The 26375-nt window shown below is 36.1% G+C and overlaps 1 protein-coding gene across 1 annotated transcript in view; it reads right to left on the minus strand.

Moving 5' to 3' along the window:
- The window catches only part of CAMKMT (calmodulin-lysine N-methyltransferase), a 213643-nt gene that overhangs the window by 172254 nt on the left and 15014 nt on the right, over nucleotides 1–26375 (minus strand). The window lies entirely within an intron of this gene.

Genomic DNA, 26375 nt, shown 5'->3' on the forward strand with positions numbered 1-26375 from the left:
TTTAAATACTTAGTGGTTCTTCACCAACTTCATAATTTCATAAAAATATTACAATTATTAATCAGATTTTCAAGAAATAAAAAAATAGCTGTCACACAATGAATTGGTCTGCAAATTATTTACTTAAGTAAAATACTGAAAAATATGATTTATCAGCACAAATAAAGCATTTTTGTTTTGCCACATCAAAAGCAAGTTAACTCTTCGAATTGTGCACTGGTGGAGCCTATTTCCAAACCTCAGTGGGTTAAACTGTGCATCGAAAAACAATGAGAAAAACAAAAAAGCAGTAGAAGGTGCAGTGAAGATCAGGCTGGCATTTGCCATCTGGCACAGTAAATCTAGGCTCTACTGGCACACAACAATTCAACAAGTATCATGCCCCATTCCAAAGACTTACAGAGAAATTTCCTCTGCCTTCATGTGATGAAAAGTTTCATTTTAAATAGACCCTCACCTGGAACCCGAGCTTTGTAACAAACCAAGATGGTCCAGAAGCATACACATGATGCAGGACTCTCCTGGAAATACTCCTAGGCCAAGCAAAGGACACAGTAGCTAGGCAATGGCAACCCAAACTGAAGTACCAGGCAGGAGTTTCTAGCAAACTCTGCTAGTAGCTTAAGGGACATCATCTTCCCATTAGCAGCTGCATCGCCCCTACAATTCAGTATTACAGATACTAAAATAAGAATGTTTCTGAGGACACCTCCAAAAAGCAGGGCCTCCAAGAGTAAAAACAACAGAACAATCCTTCCTTCCTTTGCTGGGAGGCAATGGTGGGAATATTCACAAGAGATGCTAGTAGTAATAAAGTTCTTCCAATGACAAACAATACCTTCAAACCCAGAAGAAGAAAATAAGCTCAGTTTCTCCAGAAGAAAGGAAGGTGGGGGTGGGAAATCTATGACTTATATGAAGAGTTCAACAAACTTGCTTCCCCACTGATGTACAAAACTCAAATTGCTTGGCACTTCTGTTGAAAATCCAGGCCTACAACTGAGTAGTATAGGAACAGCAATTGCTGGCAGACTTGTATCAACAGAGCCCAGCAGTTGGCTCTATTTCAGCTCCTATCTAATCCTTATATTATACTGCGCTCATCACCACAGTATGCGAATTCACACTAATGCGATGTTATAGCTAAAAAACAAAGCCCACAGCTAAATGTGAGCAACTCAGGAAACCTGCAATTAATATTCCAGCACAGACTCAACGGTGCTCCAACACCCCCTGCCATTCCTCAACCATGAGTTCATTCTAGTTATATTCGGGTGAAGGCCACAATGTGATATTAATCCATATGTTTTGACTGATAAATCACCAGCCTACCACAAATAGGACACAAACTTCCCCATTGCTTCTACGCATCAGAGTAACTCTGAGCAACCCAGTCTAGTGAAAGGTATCACTGCTCATGGAGGAGGAATTGCAAATCTTTAAGGTCCTTTCCAACCTAAGCCATTCTATGATTCTACGGTTTCTGCGTTTGTGGGCTTATGTGTTTGTTGTACAGCACTATCAGCCTAGTAAAATTTTTTGCAATAATATGGAAAAATATTCTATGTACATTCTAACTTAATCCTGCCTACAATACTGTCTTGGACACAGCACCGTGCTCTTTTATTTAGATTTTCATTTCCCTCTTCAGATATAAAAAATTTATCCAACTTGCTAACATAGATATTGAACATCAATCTCATAATGATTACATCAAGAGATCAACATATGTCTGCGCAGATGTAGCTGTAACAATGTGCAAATAAATAATAATTTTAAAAATATGACAATTACACAAGCATTTGTCCCAATAATGGATATTTTTCAAACTACTTTTACTGTACCAGTTTTCTAATACAATCCTGTGATGCAACAACCACTAAAATAGGTAGGTAACACACAGTGATGCTACAAAAAAAAATACTTCTGTTTTAACCTCCCCTCTCACTACATAACATCTTCCAAAATCCATTTCCCTGGAAATGTTAGGAAACCCTCTATGCTTACTGTAAAGGAACAGTGGTATAGTGGGCATAAAGTGTAGGGTTTGGTAACAGGAGGCTCTAGGAAAGAACTGAGACAAAGCCATGAACTGTCCTGTGCCAGACAGATAGAGCCACCTCTGAAATCCATGGGAGCACCCCCTTCCACCCAAAAAAATTAAACCAAAGGACATCACTTCTGCTCAGATATCTTCTCAGAAACAGTGGCAGCCACTGGAGGCGGAAAAATGGAAGACAAACACACCAGATGATGATGTTGGAGACTACTAGTGCTTGGATGAAGTCACAGGGGGTACAGCCCCAGGAGGATTGTGGGTGGATAAGCCATGCTGAAGTCAGTAAACACCCCCAGCAGTAGATAAATGTTAACTTGCAAACAGAGAAGAACACACATACAGAGTCTAAAAAGCAGCAGTAAGCAGGCTTCTTCATGAATTCCTCACATGGTTTATTATTTGCACGTATTAATGGACGTATTTGCACGTATTAATGCATGTATTCATATATTCAGTGAAACCACTGAATATAAAACATTAACTGATGAGGATAGATGAGTCTTGCTTCAATTTGATGACAACTATTCACTGAAGATCTATGTCCATGCTTCTGATGGGAATTTTCAAAAAATCCTAGTACCCTAAAGTTACAACAATTCATGCTACATATTCTATTTATTTTGTATGGGGGGTTGACAATAAAGCAATAAATAGCATAAATTTAATCTCTCATTTTTAATAAAATAATAAAGAATGTTTTGGTTTTTGTGAAGCTATACTAACTAGAAATTCTAAGGAGAAACTATCTATCTATTTTTCTTTTTGGTAGGTTCATGCCATTTTACAATGCTCTTGTACCAGGCTCTAGGGGCTGTACAGATTAGCCATGACTTGAATAGAAATTCATTCTTTTTCTTTGCTGAATGAATGCCATTATTTGCTGTGGGTTGTAAGTACAGTTATATTTCTGAGAATTTTATTTCTGTCTGTAACAGCTCAAGAATAGGAATATTACTTATGTTCCATTTCATAGTTCTGAAAGTGTTTTGACCCCACATAGAAATTTGAAGACCTTTTCTGAATAGGGCCTTCTATTCACAGAATGATTTTTTTCTGTATTATTTTATTAATACAAACACACTTCACCTAGTGAAAGCAGGTCTTACATAATATACAAGAGGCATCTTATTACATTGTGATAACTTTGAATAGAGTCTTTTGACTATGAAACTTATTTTTTCTACTTAAGTGAATGTAAACTATGTGGACAATGAAAAGTAACATTTTTTGAAATGACCTTCAGGTGATATTTAAATAAAAAAACCACATGTAAATATTTTCAAATTCAAATAAAATATCCACAAAAAATAGGCTTGAATAACAAAACTGTGAAATACATTATCTTGTTTCACAGGACTTGGTAAGTGTTTGAGAAATGAATTTCTATTTTTTTTTTTAGTATCCCTTTAGAGTTAAGTCCAGGGCTGATACTCTGTCAGAAAGGTGTTATTTTACTACACCTAGAATACTTCTGTGATTCAGCATCTTTACTTTTTCCAGTGTTTTCAGGAAACCATTAAATTTGTAGCAGCTTTGCAATTTCTGTAAGAGTAGCAGCTGTTGACTTAGGACAACTTTTCCAAAATGAAATATTATTTCACAATCAGATTATGACACTAATCACTGAGATTGTGGTTTAGGTTAGCCTTTGGTTAGTTTGCTAAATACTTAGCATTTATTTTCCCAGGCTTTTGATAGCAGAATTCTCCTTCAAATTTGCTCACTGGGTTCATTTGTTCACAGTGACATTGCCATGAATTCACCTAACTTTTGTCTAATTTAGTCCTGACAGGATGCTGAAGGAAATTTTTTTGATATAGCAACTATTAACAAATGGTTTTTAATATTAACAATCTTATCAGTGATCTGTAATCTATTTGGTCTTCATGGAAGTTCCAAGCACCAACTAATGGTTTTAAGGTACCAACACATACCATACTCAAAAACAAAGTAACTTGGCAAACAAGTAACATGGGAAATTTAATGTAACATTAAAAAGGACATTTACTTACAAGTATCCCTGAAATGCCCAGTGCCATCAGAAGGAACAATTCAATTCCGGAGGCAGATTCACCACACAGCTCGTATAGGCTCTCTAGAAAAAACTCCCTGAGGGGCTTCTTCATAGGATGGGACACAAGAGAGAGCATGAAACACTCAGCCAGAAAGGGGAAGACATGAGACTCCATCAGCAGTGCTGACCAAAGTGTTCAGTTCCGCCAACCCCTTGATGTAAACTTTTAGTCCTGCCTCTTTGCCTCCTATTCATAGTATTAAACAGCTCAAGCCCTGTGACAGGACAGAACAAAAATGAGAGTGTGGAGGGAAGGGCAGGAAGGGTGGTCTTCACCTTCAGCTGCAGAGACACTTTAGGTGGGCTTAAAATGCTTATGGGGTGAAACTCAAGCCATTACAGAGTTCCATTCTTTCCATCAGCTCCTCTGAGTGAGGCCAAAGAGCCAGGTGTGTTAGTAAGCCATGTCCCATACATCTGTTCTCAATAGAGAAACCAAAGTCTCAAAAAGACAGAAGCACTGTGGAAGACAAGATCCCTTGAACACTCCCCTGAACACTGTGGGAAGGCAAAAAAGTATACTTGGATGCAAGAGTGCTTAAAAACTGAAAGTAAAGCTAAATGTGAAATTTTCATGGTTACCTTTAGGACAGTAGCAGGGGGACTTTCACAATATCAATTGTTAGGACTATTTGCATCTCTAACAATGAAATAGATTGCATATGCACTTGTGTGCAGGTAACAGAATGTAAATTGAATTAAACATCCCTTTCAAAGAAAGCCTTTAAATATTGTGGTTCAAAAAATATAAAATGGAATACTGTAATTATGCAGATCACATATGACATTATTTTCAGTTAGAAAAAAAATGCTAAATATTTTCCTTAGGTAATTTTTGCTACCTGATGCATGTCATTTAAAACTTACTTTCCATTAATAAAAATACATAGTCAATTTAATAATAAACGTTCAAAGAGTAACCCTCAAAATATATTAGTGCACCAATAGCAATCCTATTAAGTGAAGCATCATTTAGAAGTGTCAATGGCTCTTACAGCACCGGTTGCAATCCCTTACTAATTTAACATTAAGCTTCATTTCTTGTTCTAATCTGATCTAATTTACCCTCCTTATTTCCTTGCTTCTGGATATGCTAGGTCTGCCACCCAATGAGTTTTTTTCGCTAGTCATCCACTTTTAACTGTAAAACCAAACTATTTGAGGGGAATAATCTCCCTGCAATCCATCACAGGATAAAGAGCTCTTATTTATGGAGCATTTTGTGCCTTGAATTGAAGCATTATTGCAAAGAGTGAGCAATAAACAAAAACACCTCAGGGGCCTGGGAGGAGCAATGTAACCAATTACATTTAATTAAATCAAAGGATGGGAGCCCTAGGGTTGAATGAGCTGAAGAACAAATTTGCATTAACACCTAGCAGCCAAACAAGTAGTTCTTGGTTTAGTCTGGAAGTACAATTGTTGCCATCTATTCTCTGCACTGAAGGGGGGCCATTAGCTAAATTCTTAGGAATTGTTTGTCCACTGATGAGGGGCTGCCTTCTCAACATTTCACCTGCTCACACAGGAAAATTGCCTACTAAAATAAACAGCTTCTTCTGAAACCCAGCAAACAAACACCAGTACATGATTCACAAATTTGCAATTCTGTCACACTTTTGTCCAGAGTCAACAAAGAGAACTCTGCCAGGGCTCACACACCTAAGAAGTGGAGGCTCTCTGAGACCTATGTGGGTGGGTGAGGGGAGAAGAAGTGGAAAGAATTAATCTCGCCATAATGAATGCTAAAACTTGAAACACCCAGGAAAATCATTACCTACAGCACTTCACGAATGGATGCAAACACTGAGCCTTTCATATAATGAGAAAACTTTCTAACACTAAAGTAATTACCAGTGTAACGCAACTCAAGCCTTCCTCTCCACTGTCCAGAGGCAGGAAAGAAAGATCATGGAAGTCTGAGATGAGCAGGGAATGGAAATTTATAACCACAACTATGAAAATTGTAGGGAAATTAAGAGCAATTAAATACAGAAATTTTAGGAGTCCCCAACTCCGTGTTTTCCTGACTATGATTCTGTAGGGAAAAACTGGAGAGAAAGACTGCAAATGTTTCATCCGTTACCTACTGCTCTTTTTTTGAACGTTTGTTGCATGGTTGTGAATAAAGAGAGTTTACATGTAAAGAGGGTGATTTTTTTTGGAAGGTATCTATGAGAAATTTGGCAGGGTAGCAATGACCAAATTTCTTTTTTCATTATTTTAAAGATATGCTTTCAGGGATTTGTAAATATAATAATTTCAAATCATTAGAGATTCAAACTTATTGTCCCATACCTCATCCCAGACACAAAGTATGCCTTAATCTACATCTGCCAAAAGCATAAATTAGTTTATCCATTTTAGGTTATACAACAAATAAAAAGGAATGTAATGGTTTCAAAACACTGCCCTAAACCTAAGCTAAAAGTCTGAATTATTAAAATAATTTTTTAGGCAATCAGTGATCATTGTGCCTTAAAAGTGCAATAGCCAAGATTCTCATTTTGAAAAATGCTGAACATGCGTACATAATATTTTCTTAGCTCTTGTTCCTTAAATATTAAGATGGAGAGTACAGTAAACAGCAAATGATTTTTGTAGAGGTCTACATACTCTGATCGCAGTCTTTTCAGGAAGTAAGCTGTTTCCCTCTTGACTTCATTTTCCTGCTTTGCAAGAAATGAAATTGCAGCCTTACTCTGCAAAGTGACCATGTAAAAATATAATTTTATTTTTACCAGACAAACTTGCTTCCTTTATTTACTCATAGCTACATTTTGCTCTCATAATGACAAATAAAAATATGTTTTAGTGGCCTTTTATACACTGTTAGACCCCTAAAAGCTAAAGGAGATCTAATAGCTTTCTTTAATGACAGAAGTTGACTCATATTTTCATCTTGTTAAAGGAGGTAGTATCCAGTTTAAAATAAATGAGAAAACTCTATTTCAGAGCAAACTTCTGTTAAAGATGTGCTTCCAGACTACACCTACTCCAGCCTTCCAAATTCAGCAGTAAACAGTGACCTTTGTGTCAGTTCTTGTGATAATGAGGATACGGGGAGTGTGAGATAGGTTTGTTAATCTGGAAAAAAGCCCCAAACAAACCAAACACAACATATTTGTGCTCAAGGTGGGTAATTTTTTCCATTAGATCAAACAGCTGATCCAACTCACAGATTGGTACCAAAAGCCAAAATAAGGCACAGCAATGAGTGTAGATGATCATGTACTGGGAGTGACACGAGATAGAACAGGACTACCTCCTTTAAACAGCAACAAGCTGACACATCAGCATAGCATATAGTGGTAAAATACCCCCAAGTGACTAGCTCACAATTTACCATCACCTTAACTTAGACGTGTTTCTCAAGAGATTAGAAAAAATTACCTCAGAGCTGAATTGGTGTAGAGAAGCACTAGTATGTTCTGGAGGTTGCTTTCCTATTTTGTTTTAGAATGTGCTTAGCTAAAATATTTTAAAACCATGCCAAGACAAAGACTCCAGTTTCACATGTATAGGCCTTACCTGCCTTAATCCACATGAATTATAAAAAACCCCAAACAAGATTTCTCGGTATATACATGTACTTTTACTTTATGGATAAACTGCTCTGAACATCACTGCTTTCCCCTTCTTTAGGTAACTAAGATCTGATACACTTCCTATCTCTTGGGCTTGATCCCTGCAAAGAGGGCTAAGGGGAGGTAAACTAAGATTTATTGTAGCAGGAAGAATACCACAGGAGGGTAGAGGCAGTAGGGCAATGGTAGTAGGAGCCCTTGAAAAAAAATCCTTTCTCTTACACCTTCCAGTGTGCTTATAAAGAAAAAGACAATACTGCATGTGCATGAAAGCAGTTGTGTTTCTGCCAGGGTGTTTTTAAAGCTCACGGATGGCATGTCAATCAAAATGAATACAGCTAAGTTTGAGGTGTGACATTTAGGAAAAAAACCTGTTTGCTGGAGAATCCTCTATGCCAACTTTACTTATGAATGAAACCAGTCAATGGCAAGAACCTATGAAATTACCAGCTATTTCTGTACATTCAGAAGTTTGACGCCGAGCCTACTGCAGCCATCCACTATGGCAGTATTGAACCCGAGGATTTATCTAGGCACAGAAAGCACTATTCTGGAACTAAGTGTCCATGCATACAGCAAGTACATATTTTTTGAATTACTATATTGCACTATTTTTAAATAGCTCAGCTCTCTTGCTCAGTTAAGAAACTTTCTCATACATGAGGTAAGTAGGACTCCCTTTAGATTGAAGGAATGAAAGCAGAATAGCAAAGCAGATAGAAGTGCAGCTAAAACACTTGACAAGTAATTGCAGGTATAAGAAATGGTAGAACTAAGGAAGAGTGAGATATGGTTTACATGAAAAAATTAGAAAATATCATAACTATGACACACCTGCCATAACAATTCACCTCCAGCACTTCTCTGCCATGTGAAGCACAAAACAAGAAGTCCTCACAGTGGTCAATCTGATAATGCAGTAGCTCTGTGAATTTACAGTGCTGAGGAAATACATACTAGCCACTGAATACTGACTTTCTTACAAGATCTATAAGCAATCACAGTGCGAGAGAACATTCCAGATGCACAAAGTAATTAATGTACCTGCTGATGAGGAGCACGACTTCAGTCTGCACCCTGGATCCCTGCACCAGAGAGCTGCTGCTTGCAGCACAATTAAGGTTTTACACTAGTCCAGACGGAAGGTGGAGAGAGGCAATGCCAAGGCTGTTTCCAAAAAATTGCTAACTACTCTTGAAGACCTGCTTGGAAAGATATTTTCTCTGAAAAAAATACATGTTAAAATACATTCCTTTATTGAAGGAAAGAATAGTTTTACAATTTCAAATGCTAATATTATTCCTCTTCTTTGAAAATATACTAGTTGTTTTAGTTTACTTCCATTTCTTAAAAATAATTTTTTTCTCAAAAGTATACAATACTAGGGGGACTTTTAACTGTGTTTTTGAGGTCAACATGCTTCTCATTTGCAGTGATATTTTGTTGCTTTTCTGTCTCAATCTCATTCATTCTATACTATTTTCAAATCTATTGTTCTCAACTGTTCTCAAAAAACAGTTATTTCAATTTTAATTAATTATCTCCTTTTTGATATGCCTCTGTTTACCCAGTAGAAAACTGAAATGTGCTTCCTAATTACATATTTGCTTCATCATTCTAATTAAATTGTTGATTAATTAATCTCAGCATTCTTTCAAGCAAATTCATAGCAATTACGTAAGTAACAGAGAGAGGCATTTCACATAAAGCAAGAGACAATGACATGAAATTTCACTTTGCAAAATACAGTTGGAGTGTATGAGTAAAATTTTCTGCTCCAAACTTCTCCGTATTGGTATTCGACTGTCTCCCACTGCAAGTTTGACACTCTACTCTTGATGTGTTTAAATTAGGGGAAAAAAACTAAACAGTTAAATTTCAAAGCAATATACAGATCTTACATGAATATTTATTTTTTTTTTAGATCTTCACACATGGTAAAAGATAGTAAATAGTGACAAATTAAAACAAAGCACTTTCATTCAAAATAACCAAAAAACATCCGTTTAAAAAGATGTTAATTAACCCTGCAGAATACATGCAGGATTTGAAATGAGTCCAAACAATGTCCAGCTTACTGCTAGGAAATTATAAAATGAGCTATCGGGGCCTATTAGTGCATTATAATGGCTTAGATACTTGAAGAAGTGACCCTAAAATCTCTATTCTGACCCGACTTTCAGAAATGGGGCAGAAGATTGACCCTCACACAATATAATCGGCAAAGGATCTAAAAAATGTATCTCTCTGTTATGTGAAACCACAGTTTTATTTACTCAGGCATGTTCACTTTGGAGTTAAGGTCCACTCAAGCATCATTTCAGGGTTAAAGGTTATAGTATAAAGCCATTATGTTTTCAAGCAGAGTAGCATGCCACCATTTGTTTTGCAGTAATATCACAATCAGACATTACCTTTTTAGCTTGGCCCAGCGGTGAGTTTAAGACCCTGGTGTATACATTGTAAAATAGACTGGTACTTTCTAAAAGTCATTCCAACTGCATTTGCTAAATCTTAGATTGGTATATATTTTGTCTATGCTCTCCCATATAGACAAACAGAGATACAGAAAGGTTTATGATCTCTGATCCTGTAGAAGATCTGTTTATATAATAATTAGGTTGATTATACATTCAATATATAATCAATGTACAGAAAAAAACCCAGTAATTTCATAATTAGTTTCACAATGGGGTCAATGTCTTTGTCTCAGAGAACTTAATAGACTAACTGTAAAAGTAGCTACAAGGATAAAAAGAATTTATAAAGTTCTCATTCAACACCTGTTTAAATTTTTTTGCTATTGTTTACCAGTTCCTGGTATTCACAATACACCTATTCCAAACTGTGCTGATTTTGGCTAAGGTAGAGTTAAGTTTCTTTGCCAAGGCTGGTATAGGACTCTATTTTGGAATTGTGCTGAAGACAGGATTGCTAATATAGAGATGGTTTTTTTTTTTTGGGGAACAGGGCTTTCACAGAGCCAAGGCCTTTTCTGCCTTTTGCACCACCACACTAGCGAGGGGACAGGGAGGTGTACGGGAAGTTAGGAGACACAACCAGGACAACTGAACCAAATAGGATATTTGGGTAAACAGGAACTAAAGGGATATTCCGTATTTGACCAAGGGGATAGTCCAGACCACATGACATCATGCTCAGTATATAAAGTGGGAGGAGGAAGGAAGAGGAGGAAGGAGGAAGAGGAGGGAGGAGAAGGAGGAGGAGGAAGGAGGAGGAAGGAGGAGGAAGGGTGGAGACATTCAGAGTCCATAAGACTATTCACAACAAACTGAAAATTTCTTAAACTGACAACAAATGACACAATCCTGATTTTAATGTATTCTTTGGACTTAGATGGGGCTACTGAAATTTACCTCCAACTGCTAGATTATTACGTGCAATTTTATCACCACAAACTACTGTCTATAAAACCATAACAGAATTATGAATCATAGGATGATTCAGATTTTAAGGCTTAGACATACAGAAATAGGATGGTTTATGAGTACATGTTTGCATGCCAGTTATCTCAGCAAATACTGCTTTTCCACATGAAGGATTCTTGGGTTTGTGATCTGAAGTCTAAGCATAAAATGATTATAGTACAAATTTGTATACAGAATTACAACATGCATTTCCCTCAAAGTAACACTGAGCTGCCAAATTTTGGAAACTACAAAATTAGTTAGGAAATGCTGCTATACCACTAGCACAGCTATGTTGCCTGTTTGCCTTAGGAAGCAACATGTGACTAAATACTTCACCAAGGACCACCACTTCCTTCTAGTCCACAGAACTAGAGGCAAATCTTCATTTAGTCATAAAATAACCAATACTCCCACTTCAATTAAATACAGATCCTTCTCTTACTTTCTGAACTTACCTTTTAATAGAGCAGGCTTCTCTAGCTTTTGGCTAGAAAGCCATATGCAGGCTATTAATTGTCTGCTTTTCAATATCTTTATTTGAAAAAGAGCCAAGCATTCACCCCTAAAAGAACAATTCCTTCACCTCACAGTCCTTGCTGATTATGTTTCTTACAACATGTGGTGGTGACCTGGGGAGAGACAGAATTCAGAACGAGGCCTTCTTCAGATGAAGCCCTGAAGCACAGAAATAGGAAATATATCCACTAAGTCTTAAGAGCCTAAAGCATCTAGAACCTCTTTTTTTTTTTTTGACATTTCTGCTTTTGCAGTTCAAATCATCATTTCAGCCATGATTTGCTTCAGTAGAACAGACCCTAACCTTTGAGGTAAATAACATACAAGCCAGCCATCACTGAGAATCTTCTGGCAGGTGGAGGAGGATATCCGCTCTCCAAGCAACTGCACAAACCATGATATTTCCATTTGCACAGGCAAAATGGTGCATTTTGTAAAGCCAAGGCCTTAAAACATACTTCTGTGAGTAGTTTTAAACATCAAAAATCCCATCATCTGGAGTATCAGCTCCTCCACAAGTTGATAGCAGGATTCAGTTAAAAAGAATGAAATACATATTTCACCTGAGCAGGCACAGGAAGGACCAGAGAGATCTCTGGAAATACAGTTCTTTTGCTGGCCCTGTAGGAAACATTTTCTGGGGCACCCATTATTTTTCTCCAGCCGCATCGAAGCTGAGTTAGCATTGCCTCCTTTCCACCTCTTACTTCTAATCTCAGCCCACTTAGTTTCAGGACACATTAATCTTACTCATTGTGATTTCATACAGACTCCTCTCTGCCCAATCTGGTTTATCTCTTGGAAGAAAACTAATCAAATATGTCTTTATTTCCAATTCTCCTTTCTGCCCAGTCACTACTCTTCCACTAATTTTTCTCCTCTACATTCTCCTTGTCTTCTGATACTTTGTTACCAGTCTCAGTGTTATTCCTACTCCCTCCTGTAATCATCTCCTCTTAGCATCATTAGATCTTTTCCCCATACCTCAGCTATGACATTTTTGGTAGGAAAAATCCAAATAAAAGATTAAAGGCAAACAACTGTGACAGTACCTGCCACCATCCTTCAAACTGTTTCATATACAGATGAGATCTACAAATTTTACATGCTTATATATATATATATATATATGTATAGGTATATATACACACACCTATGAAATACGGATCTATAAAATATTAACTATATTACATTAAAGCAGTTATATATATATAAACACCTTAACTGTATTACCTATTCTTTTTTTTAGCTGTACTTTTGGAATATCAAGTACTAAGCGTGTTACGGTAACTACTTTATGCAACATTCAAATTGCCAATTCAAAAAGAGGAGGAAGAGTAAAATTTGCTACTCATTTCTATGCCAAGTTTCAATTATCATGCTCCTTATTATTCAGCACAGAAAACATTTCAATAGTTACTAGATTCTCTCCTCATTCAAATTAAAATAATTTGGGGGGATTTTTTTAATCAATTTTAAAGGGAAGACAATGTTTCTGATTCATTTGACAAGCCTTGCTGAAGACAATGAGATTCTTTATATTACAAAGGCAAGTCAAATTTGACTTGTACGAAAAAACAATTGAAAAAATATGACAGTAATTCAAAAGCTGACAATGCTTTCAAACATTTGGGGAAAGATGGCACATTGTAGTTCTACTTTCATGATCTTACAATAATTATGTCACCAATAAGATCCTATTTCAGGCAGGGTCAAAGTAAACTGTCAGGTAAAATAAATCTCTGACAATATCTTACTAAAAAACACTCTGTTAAGAAACAGGTTTTCTTTTCCATATATATAATATGAACATATAGAATTATGTGTAATAGCTCTATATACCTATATACATACACATTAAGAAGTCCATGCCAATTAGACTGATTAAAAATCCTAAGACTAATCTCTTCTGAGCAGCACACATGTCTGTAATTGTAGAATAAGAAACATTTTGCAGTTACAAATCAAATACCTATATTTAAATGTTATAATTTGTAAAAGTATCTAACAGAAATAACCATGCAAATAAGGCCAGGCCAAGGCAAGGTGGTGCACCTGCGGTAGAGCAAACCCAGGCACAAATACAAGCAGAATAGAGAGCTGACTGAGAGCAGCCCTGGGGAGAAGGACTTGGGGGTGCTGCTGGGTGAGAGGCTGGACATGAGCTGGAAATGTGCACTCTCAGCCCAGAAAGCCAAACATGTCCTGGGCTGCAGCCAAAGCAGCGTGGGCAGCAGGGCCAGGGAGGGGATTCTGCCCCTCTGCTCTGCTGAGACCCCACCTGGAACCTGCATCCAGCTCGGGGGGCCCAGCACAGGAGAGACATGGACCTGTTGGACAGAGCCCAGAGCAGGAGCACAGAGATGCTCAGAGGGCTGGAGCACCTCTCCTGTGAGGAAAGGCTGAGAGAACCAGAGTTGTTCAGCCTGGAGAAGACTCCGGGGAGACCTCATAGAAGCCTTCCAGTATTTAAAGGGAGCTACAAGAGACCTGGAGACTTTTGACAAATGCATGTAGTGATAGGACAAGGAGTAATGGCTTTAAATTGACAGAGGGCAGGTTGAGATCAGATACTAGGGGAAAAAAAAAAAAAAATCCGTCTGGTACAATGTGTCCCTGCCCTGGCAGAAGGGTTGGAACTGGATGGTCTTTAATATGCCTTCCAACTCAAACCATTCTATGATAATTGGACTCATCATTTCCAGCTTTCTGCCCACTTCTTTTTGATAGTTCACATCTAACAATTACAACAAAGCCCTTTAAATGCCAAACACAGAAAAATCTGTTTACTCTGAAAAAGAAAAAAAATGCTAAGAAAGAATTCATATATGAAAACACAGAATTTTCATTAATTATTCTCACATCAGCAGTTCAATCTGATCCTAGATAAGCCTTCCAGAATTAACTGGCATCATATCTCTCCTTTCTGTGAGGCTATCACTTACCCCAACAAACCATAAAATGTGTACTTCAATGCAAAATATTTACCATATAATTTTCTGAAGAGCACATAAAGAGAATCCTCAAAAGGAAACACTACAGTAATTATGAGAAAATAAATTTTTGAAATAATGACAATCACAACAACTTAAAGCACTTGGATTACCTCCACCAATTTTCATTTTTCTGAAATTATCTATATTGTTGTGCTGTACCTACTGTCAACAAAATTAAGTATTTGAAAATCTATATGATATATGTTGATTGCTATCATAATTACTTTTGCCTGCCAATGGAAAGTGTGAGGTACTATAACTTCTGGAGATTAACATGGGAAATGTGCAACTGGCTCCTGCACTAGGCAAACATTTACATTGTAAAGCGTTTATGAGTTACAAAAACAATCGCAATGAATGAAGTATCTGCTAAGTAGCTGATCTTCAAAATATATACAATACCTCTATTATAATTTACGCTTTTTTCAATGCTAGGTATGACAGCATGTTTCTAACTCTGGAACAGGAAAATTCAATGGAAATTGGAAGGATAAATACTTCTTTTTCAACAGGTGCTTTGAAAACAAGGGAAAAAATTCAACAAGAATTTTAGCTGAGCAAACAATTAGAAGGCATTATTTGGAGGGCTTCCAAAAGTTGTCCATCTCTGCTTGATTCATATGATTCTATTGTCTTAGTTGATACCTGTTTGTTGTTATTTCTTTGGATTATGTATATTCAAAGACAATATATTTTACTTTCCATTTAAAAAATATAGATATCTCCATTTTTAAATGCCAAACCTGTATGACTGTTTTATTTCTGTGTATCTTCAACATTTTGTGGGTCCTACTGCATTTCTGAGTAGCTTAAAAAGGCTGCTTAAAACCTTTGTAAACAGTTTGTTTTTGCTGCTGCTACTGTCATTACTTTTAAGCCAAGGCTTACAAAGCTGTTCACATTTTAATGCTCAACTTTATGGTAAGTAAAAAGTCTGCTTCTTCATGAGAAATGTTACAGAATTCCTCCGGAGTGTGCCTACATACAGCAAAGAATAATTAAATTGCTGCATGCATTTGTTTTCTTCAACTTGATAGCTATATGTCAGAGTTTCTTTAAGAAAAACAACAAAAACTGTGTTTTATGAAATTTAAACACAGCTCAAGAAAGTGACAAATGTCCTATCAGAAAAAAAAAAAAAGCAGAAAAGAGAAATATTGAATGCAAACTTCAGTTTGTACCTTAAACACATGAAATTTCAACCTTTTTCAAATATTATTATTAATTCAAAACCGGATACAAACATCTAAAACCAGCAACAAACACAGTCCTTGTTATTACTCAATACAATGAATCCTCTGCCCTAGTAGGAGCTATTTTATATAAATAGTTGACTTTTGGTTTCAGCACTTTCCCACAGATATGCATTTGAAAGCAATGCCTGCTAATCTCAGCTGGCAAAGAGAGAAACATTACAGTACATACATATTGACTGTTCACTGCTGTTTAAGAAATAACTGCATTAGTCCAACCAAAACCAGCCAAAATCCACCTTCATGAATATATTTTCTGAGACACTCTAAGATTAAGAATCTTTCTCTGTTACTTTAACCTAGGAAATAATCAGAAAATGGATTCTCAGATTCACCTGCCAGTAAGTAAGCTTCTCCCACAGCAGATGTGCAGCTACACATGCCTTTCTCATAGGGAATTTATCTTGGTAAGTCTTCCACAGAAAATATAATGCATGATTTAAAAGCAGATTATGGCTGTGGACAAAATTATCAAATTAATTCTTACTAGTAATAAAACCCCCTCTGTTTATCTGGCTAAGCTCATTTTCAGCAGAGTCTTTAACCACGCAAACAAAAGGAATTAATATTTTCTACTTTGGCAATGTCCAATTAAATAGTAAGTAAACCTACAAATTGCTTTGAATTGCCACAATTTAAAAATGACAACCAAAATACAGCAAAAATAAGGACCCTGTATACAAGCTGCTTTGTCCTATTATGTTTTATTATGAAGACATTCCAGTATTTTTAGCCTGACAAAATTTTTACTAAGGTGCTGATTTGTAAAATGTTTTAAGACTGTACAGTGTTTCAGCTGTGTGAATAGGTAAATTTTATGGAATGAGCTTTTGGTGAGGGAGGCTACTGTCTTCACATTCTAAATTCATACTTAGAGGCAGATTGCAGTGGGGTTTTTCCTGACACACTGTCATAAGGGATTACCCAATACATTTCAAAATATTGTTTCTTGTCTTATTGTCCAAAAGCAGCTCCAGTAAGTGAGAACATAAAAGCTCTGAGCCCATTCTCTTTACTAACTCAGGTGTGCTGACTACCCCTACTTTCATGAAACTACCTTCTAAGTGTTATAATCATTAGACTCATGTCTGAAACCACATAAATTCTACATAAAATCTGCAGCTACCTCATAGAAGGTTAAACAAACCAAAAAATAAAGTTACACCTTCTATTATTTTTGTCAGACACAGATGAAGCATCTAAATAAAGGAAAGGATTTAAGATTTTGAATGCATCAAGTTAGGAACTGAAATTACAAAGAGAGGGAGTGTTAATGACACACAAGTCTCAGAGTGTCAGCTGTGGTGAATTCCAGGCCATGCCATTAAGTGTGTAGAAAGGCCTCCTTAACTGAAGGAGGACAAAATTTTATTGTCAGAGGATCTAAAGTTCAGCTCAGCAATGCCCAAAACTCTTTTTTGACACAGCTCTAAGTCCTTCAATTTTGACACTCCTAGTGGGTGGCATTTAAAATGAGAAGGCACTCCTGAAAATATAACACTGCAAATTAACAAAGATCTTGGAATAAACCTGTATGTGGGAAAGGCTAGAAGTCAGGTGGTTCTCTGCATACCACCACTATAAGATGGCTTGGTTCTGCCTCCCACTTCTAACCATGAACGGCTCTGTAACAAAAATAGAGACTTATGAGATCTACATCTAAAATGGATCTCATATTTGTTTCACAAATGTGATATTGTATGGATTCATTAAAAATAAGAAGAGTGCTTTGGGGACTACAGCATTATCTTCTGAGCTGATATAAATCACATGTTTAAAGATTTCAACAAATACTGCCTTAAAATATGGGAATGGGCCTAAGTATAAAGGGGAACCTAAAAATTACTTGGTAAAAAACTCCCTCAGATAGTGAAACACATCTTCAATCAGTACTAGAATAGATGAGAAGAGAGCATAGGTCACAGATTGACAAAAATACAATAGACAAGGAGTTGGTGTTAAAAGGTATAACAGGCTCAAATCTCTTTCTTTTTAGTCCTGAATATTATTACAGAATTCTATTTCTCCAGTGCAAGAGGCCCAAACACATTTGAGAACTCCTAAATTACCAAAAAGGTCCCAAACAAAATAATAATTTTAAAAAACCCCAAACTTTGCATTATTTCACTTTCTGTCACATTTATCAAAAGTAGGGTGATAAAGGGTATTAGGGAAATAAAGGGTATTAGGGTAGATGACTTTTACAATCCTATACTAATTTTTTCTAGATGACCAAACGTCACAAAAACAGTACATAGCTCAAAGTAGTTGCAGTTCTCCTTCAGGACACCAAAGAACTACAAGACAGAACTATGCATAAAAGCTTAGATAGGATATATCTGTAGTATAAATAATTAAAATAACAGCTTTCAGAAAATGAATGAATTTGTAAGGCAGAGAATCATCAGGTGACTTTCAGTGCATAAAACAATTATGCATTCGATAATTAAGTATAATGTTTCATTCAATTCAACCTCTCCCTCATCTCCACATAATTAAAAACTTGAAACAGATTCATGTTTTTAATTCTTTTGTTGCATATTCCATGATAAAGTTTAACAATAAAAAATAAATTACAGATTTTAATTAAAAAACTATTCACTAGAGGAACAAGGTAAGTGGCCTGTTTATAGGGCAGAAGGAGTAGATGTCTTGTATGAAAACTTCAGAAAGTCTTTTGACAATTTCATAAGAAACAGGCTAAATAAAATTTGGTTAAATGGATGAAGAAAACTGACTATGGAGAATAATGGAAATAATTCTCAATGGTTTGCTATAAAAGCAGGTGAACTTAACAGGTGGAGTTTCCAACAATGCCTACAGCAGACTGTGCTTTGTTCTGTGTTTTCATTGATCATCTAAAGGAACATGCCTATTAGCGATTTATCTATTTTAGAAGTCCAGGAAGTTGAAAGACAGGCTTCAAAGGATAAAAGCAATGAACTGGGAGAAGTCTGGAAACAGGAAGAAGTTCAACAGGGACAAACACCAGGTATTAAAATTGGGTAAGAATAATCTGCTACATAAGTACACAGTCAGGAATAACTGACTCCTTCTGAAGAGGACAAGGATTTTATGGCAAGTCAACAGCTCAACAGGAGTCAAAGTCATGCTGTTGTAAGAGGAAAATTCAATATTGGGATTACAGGCTGTAAAACACAAAATCTACTGGTTTACTTAGCATTATAGAAGTCTCATCTGTAATACTATGCCCAGATTTTACAAACACTCTTCAAGAAAGATACAAACCAAATGTATGGAGTTTAAAGAAAAGTCAGAGCCTAGCAAAAACTGCAGCTTAAGAAAACATGATAGAATTTTGGCTTGCTGGACTTAAGCAAAAGAAGATATAGGCAAGGCCATGTGATGATTTAATACACCTAAAAGGCTATTGCAAAAGAAAATTTCAGTTTCGTCAAGGATCAAACCAGTAATAAGTTTAAGCTTTAGTAAAAAAAGGCTACCATTAGATATGAGGAGATATGTTCTACCAGTAAGGAGAGTAGATGTGAAATCACCATTGCTAGAACCAGTATGTTCTATATCATTGTTTATGGGATAGTCACTAAAACCTTTCGCAGGTGGGCTGCAGTCTTAATTAAAACCACAAGGCTGGACTCTAGTAATTCTAACAAACTTGCAGTTATTCTTCACACATTTTCTGTTTACCAAAACATTTGTATAGGAGAGTCTTTTAATCCACTAAGTTTACCAAAAATTAGTTCTTTATATATCTGAATACTGTCTTATCCACCTCTTTGCACATTATTGAAAAATATTTTTTAAAGAATAGCTTAAACCTGATATAATTTAATATAATGTACATACTCTCAATAACAGTATTTAATTCATCAAGCTAAGTACATGAATACTAGATCTACACTGAATTTTCATCTGGTTACTGCTATGTACATCAGTTTTCTTCATATTTTTTAGTCAGAACTATCATCAGATAGTTCTGACTGAAACAAAGCATTTCAAATTGATATATTCTCCAAAGGTTTCAAATTCTCATTTCCAGAAATATTTTACTCAAAGTAGAGTCTTTTTAATACAATTTTAGGGATTGGTGTTGAATTGAAACCTTTCACTGTGACATTTTCAAAATAAAACATGAGCTGACCCATTTGAATATTATTCTTTAAAATTAAATACAGTGCAAATTTTGAAAAGTTTTCTAAAACAAACTTGAAACAAAAACAAAACAAGGTTCAAGTTATGCATTACATTTCAGCCACATTTGTATAGAGAAAACAAATAACAAGGACTGCCCTTGCTACCTCCACACTGCAGCCACTGATGGGACTATAATACCGTACAGAGAAATGCCCCACCCAATGTGCATGTCAGAAACCACCAGCATCAGGTAGTGGTGAAAACAGAAGGGAGCTACTCAGCACTGAAAAAAAAGCAGCACTGAAAGCATGGCTAGAACGTGGCAAGTGAAAGGAATTATGAGAACAAAAAGAATGATTACAAAGAAGCATGCAAGTTCCACACAAATGGCAACAACCCAGTGCACATCAAACTCATCTAAAACTATTTGCTTCAATTATGCTCAAATTTGAAATGTTTTTAGAGAAAAACTTAAAATGTATTAAAAGACTAAGCTGAATTAATAGCACAGCACAACTTAAAAGAATGCTTACCATTATCCTGCCCTATCTCAATTAAAGAGGTGACTAAGAGAAGTTGCCTAAAGCAGAAGTAAACCCCATAAAATGAATTAAAATAATTCATACTTTCCTTCTACCAACCTACTTTAAGGTGTTATACTGTATCTTCATAATTTTAATTAATACAAATCAAAAGATCCAGTTTCTCATGGTAATCCATTTAGAATACATGGAATACTTTCAAAAATACTTCACATTGCAGAAGATTAGCATGAGTAGTACACTTAGAAACCTACTAATGCCAACTACTTTTTAAAGATTAAGACAACAGATGATGCCAAAACATAGCTAATCAGAGTGCCAAGGTACAAAAAACTGCTCAGCAACACAGAAAAGTAACTGCAGTTGCTCTGAGAGATTCACATGTTTTTACCAAAAGGTTCTCATTGGAATAACCTGAACAGGAGAAAGTTCCTACAAAAGCTTCAATCTGACCCAGCAAGAAAGAGGGTACTGAGAAGGGCTGAACTGGGCTTCTTCACCTCCCACTTCTCTAAGCTAGTGCCATGCTTGAAAGTAGAGGCACTAAGACAGATAATGTTTGGAATACATAGTAGGAAAAAAGTACTTTAGAGGAAAGGAAAACTGACCACAGTTATGACTTCTCTTTTCACACACAGGTTCCTAATAGAAGATTTTAGTCAGTGGGGAAAAGCTGAATATTTCAGAACAGTACTTAAAACAGACAAAATCACGGATGTTCCATCAGAGAACAACCTCATAAAAACAATTCTGGTAGCAAGAGTAATTTAAAAGGTGCCTGCTTCTCTCCATATACTTATTTTCTGCTCCATTCCATATGCCTTATGTCTGTTATGTCAACGTGACTGCTTGGGATGATGCTGTAAACTGAATCATTGAAGTGAATTGGATGAAGGAGGAAGGGAGGAAACAGCTGGTTTTTCTTAACCCTGATCATGAAATGTTTTATTTAAAAGGAAGCTGCCTAGTGAATAGTAAATTGTAGGTATCATAAATGCAATATTTCATTCAAAACGACACGTATGGTTGCTATTCAAAGACTCTTCCAGACAATTTATTTTTTGCTGAAGACTTCCAAGGGGCTCTGAGGTTCTGACATGGTAAATAATTTCAAACTGCCACACCAGAGGAATGAGAGAAAGCTCAGAGGACAACGGGTGGCAGTTTCTTCAGGTGAGAATACTGACTGAGGCATGGAGAGGCAGGAAGCATATTCCAGCTGGCAGGCCTTTCACCACTGATCACCAGATGTGGGAAACTTCCACAGCAGCACCTGAAAACTGCACTCTGCTCCCTGGTTGATTCCAGGTAACATTCCATGCAATACAGGAGTGCCTCTGCTGCCATAAAGGATGTCATCTGGTGATTGTCCCCAGGTAACTTAATGGCATCTATCCTTCCAAGCATGATCATTCTGTAGCTGCCATCATCTCTCCATTGAGGAATGCACATACCTGAGGCATACAGTGAGAAACAAGTAGCTCTCTAAACCCATCCTCACATACCACCAGAAAGAAGATATCCTTCTTGCTTTAGTTATTTGAGAAAATGGAGGAAAGAAGAAAAGGTTCTTTGTTTTAATGAAAATTTTAAAATATTTTTCTTACGTAAATTTTAAACAAAGTTGCATAATTACCAGTTTTAAGTAAGTATCATTTTAAAATTAACAAAAACTGAAAAAAAAGTGAAACCTAAACAGAAAAAAATAATTTGTTTCCTTCTTGATTTTTGTTTCCAAAACACCTTGATACAAACTTGAAAGTTAAGAAAAAATCATTCTCTTATGTTATTTTCATGAAAAACATTATATGAAGGGCAAAAATATTCTTCAGTTTAGCTAGCTTATTTATTTGAGAAACATATTTAAAAAAACATCGACATATAACAAGTTTTTCCAAAAAAACTTCTTGCAGAGACTAGAACTTCTAAATGTAAAATTAGCATAAACAAAAACAGTTCTAAAGATGTTGAGTGTTTTGTAACAGTAGCTATATCCAGACACTATGTTTTTATGAAATTATGTAACATTTTCCACCAATTAAACCATTAAAATGAAAAAATCAAGAAAGGAGTGAGTAGATAATTCTACTTTTCCTGGATTTCACATAGATTAGCTGTTTTTATCTATAAACAGAGGCAACAGAATTTAAAACTATCCTGTTTACATCTATCCCAAATGCAAAGCCTAAGTGTTTACAGGATCTACTTGTCTACAGGAGCAACAATTTTGGAGTGTGTGCCTGGGCAGCTCTGTAACTGTAGCACCCTCTGCTGCTCTTTTAGTTCTAAAACATTTAATTGTACACTCAGCCAAGTAGAAAATGAAATGAGTATGTGTTGAACATGTTGTTTCTTGAAAATGAAATTATTAACTAATGCTATGTGCAGTTTACAAGAAAATGTTTGGCTATTACATATAGTATATTTTCAATTTTATACTACTTGAGCATTCTGGAATATCTTGTTTCTGTGATAACACCAGACGAAAACCTACTAGATGAACATTCCAAAATATGCTGTATTTCACTTATAAAAATTCTTCTGTAGCTTGCTTAGACTGTGGCAAATAGTAAAGAATCTTCTATTTTGGCCCTTTTCATTTCATTTAATCTACATGTTTACATAATCTGCAATCATTGCTTCTGGGATAGAGTCATGAGCGCTTCAGTTATAACTGCTTTCTCACACTTGGAAAGGCAAGGGAAGGAGACACTCTCAAAAGCTCATCCCTGCAGAATTTTCCTTAATTTTTGGACGATTTCTTCTGCCAGGATGAGCATGTGGTTCCAGGGGCCAGCTGATGTTATCCCATAATGCCACCACCAAACCTTCTGCCTGGGATCCATCAGTTCTTTTAAAGGACTGTCTCAGGACTAGAGATGGTGTCAGGTTGTACCCTTTTTTTTTTAACAGATGGCATATTGTTGTCTGAAACGAACAGACTGATCCTTTCCTTCATTCCAGTCCTCTTTTCCCTGCCTCCTGTTTATGCATAGAATTAAAGCTGAAGGAAGTACATTTAGCACTGCATCCTGTCTGTGTGGAGAATTCATTTAGAGTTTTCATGTGGAAACCACTCTCCCACAAAGGATGAGCCCCGAGAAAAAAACTTCCACATTTTTCTGAGGAAGTGAAAACCCATTGCAACTTATAATGTGAATTTTCATTCACAAAGGCAATCCTACAGTGCAAATGCACCTTCAGAGATCTTTTTAGAAAAGACAGAATACAAGTGTAAGTATACAAATAAAAAGTTTGAACGAGCCATTGTGCACAGACAATTTTCAAAGTTAACAATTGGAACCCTGCAATACACCACTGACAGCTACTGCAGCTGGCTCCCCTTTTATCCAGAAGCCTTTCTGGTGTAAGGCAGCATTTTTGGAAGCAATCACAAGTACTCCTCAAAAGCTGCTTATTGATATTTTATATAATGCTGCCAGCTAGTGGCACATCTTGTACTGAGTTGATATCTACTGGGAGTATGGAGACAGTGGTATTAACTGGAGTCTGCTCTACCACTTCTCTTTTGATGGTATACAGTGATGTGGCTGCCAAAGACCATAAGCACAGAGATCAGCATGGGAAGCAGAAAGACCATAGAAACAGTCCCTGAAAGAGCTTGTTTTAACAGAAAGAAAGGACTTTCTAGAAGAAACAAAAAAACTCCCCCCAAACTACAAAAACCATGTTATTTGAAACAAATGATTATGTTTAAAAACAAAACTAAGTTTTAAAAAAAGCTAATCTGTTTCATACAAAACTATTTCATAATCTACTAACTTCTAGAAAAAACATTAATCTTGCTGATAAATATGCAGTATGGCAACCAAAACAAACACCCAGAACACTAAAACATTTCCCTGTTTTGTGGTAACTCAGCCCAAGTCATCAAAACTTAAACTTCATTTAAATGAAGTTTAGTGGCCAGTAAATAAATGTTAGCTTTGCAGTGTGCCCCAAAAGAACACTGAAGTTTGTAATTATTCAGTGCATCCCCCTCACAGAGCACACTGCTGCAATAGCACATTGAGTTCTGGCTAGCTCCATTAGCATTAAATATTAGGAGAAATAATCTGATACTGTCAAAGACCATTTCAGAAATATCTGGGGGTTTTTTGAGTACACTATGATTTGATAATAAAAAGTTCTTGTAGAACACTACAGAAATTATAAAAAACAGTCAACCTAATTTTAGAAAGACAACAATAGATACCATTGGGGGTTAAAGGAGGCATCACAACACCCTCACCATTTCCACAGTGGGTTAACACAAAGAGAGTCAAGAAATACACAGGAAAAGATCAAAGAAAGACACAAATCAAATTAAGGGATAATGGGAGTACACAGAAATTCCATCATTTATGACCCAAACAGAGCAGCTCACTAAACACATGACTGGGAGAACTTCACTATGATGGTGTGGCAGGCACATAGTTATATAGACAACATCAATTCCATACAGGTAGTAGCAAAAAAGTGTGATTATTACACTCCAAGCCAGTAGTGCATGCTGCCAGAAGATAATAATTTTAAGTTATGCTAATGGAGTGTAATCTAGAGTGCATAGTAAAACAGGCATAAATCAGTAATATGTTCATCCATACAGACAGACACTTTCAAAGACATTTAAAAATAGGGAAGCATTTAAAAATAGTGAATCTGGAAATGACTTGGCAAACACTATATATAATAGCATGACATGAACCCTCAAAGCAATTCTGAATCCAAAAGGACAAATGTGAATCCTTGTATAAACAGAGAAACAGTGAGAACCACCAATGTCATATTACTCCTGTTAGCACTGGTGGTGTGCCTATTAGAGGCTAAGTCTTGTTCTACCATCTGCAATCAATAAAAAAGTAGCTGAAATACTGGAAGAAGAGCTGACAACACATCTATCAATAGGAAAGCATACAAGAACTTTAGCAGAATAAATTCTTTCTGTTAACAAGGAAATCTGTGTAGATTGAGCTCAAACTCAGTACCCACACAGAACAAGAAATCGTGTTACCATATTACACTGTCCTGATTCATTACCTGAAGCACATTTAGACAGACACACAGAAGTATTTTCTCTGCTATTCAAAAGAAATACTTAAGCTGTTATATAATGAACTAATGTTTATGGAAATATGGCTTTGGAATACTAAGACTGGAATTTTGAGATAAAACATGTATATCAAAACCATTCTATATCATCGGCTTGAAAAGGAGGGGGAAATATGTGTATATTTCTTGAATATCTGGCAACTTTACCAACTTTACTCTATCAGTTTTCTTCTTTGAAAACAAACAAACCAGCCTGAAAGATAAGGCAGAATAACGAAACAACAATTCTATGTATATCTCTAAATGTTAATTATATAATAGTAATTACTCATCACATGAAAAATGTTTCAATGTTGGCTCAGCTTTGTTTCCACCACCTACCACAATTTGATAATTCAAGTCCATTAATAGCATAGATAATTTTATTAATAAGTATACTGAAGCAGAGCCATACTGGGTCAGACATTGATGGCCCACTTAGAGCTCATCTTGCCTCAGGTTAATGCAGCCAGTAACTGATGCTTAGACAAGAGTGAAAGATCAGGACAAACATATCATCCTACTGCCCCATTAATTCTCCTAACACCCAGCACTTCCTAAGCCATAAGTGATTTCTGTATATTTAATTGTCACAGTAAATTTTTCTTGCACAATTTTTTCCCCTTTTTTGAATTTACTTCATGTTTTAGGATCCAAAACATTCTGTAGGGAGGAATTTCACAACTTGACTCAGTGCTTTCTTTTGTATT

The sequence above is a fragment of the Fringilla coelebs genome (genome assembly GCF_963513975.1).
Source record: "Fringilla coelebs genome assembly, chromosome: 3".
In the NCBI taxonomy this organism is placed as follows: Eukaryota; Metazoa; Chordata; class Aves; order Passeriformes; family Fringillidae; genus Fringilla; species Fringilla coelebs.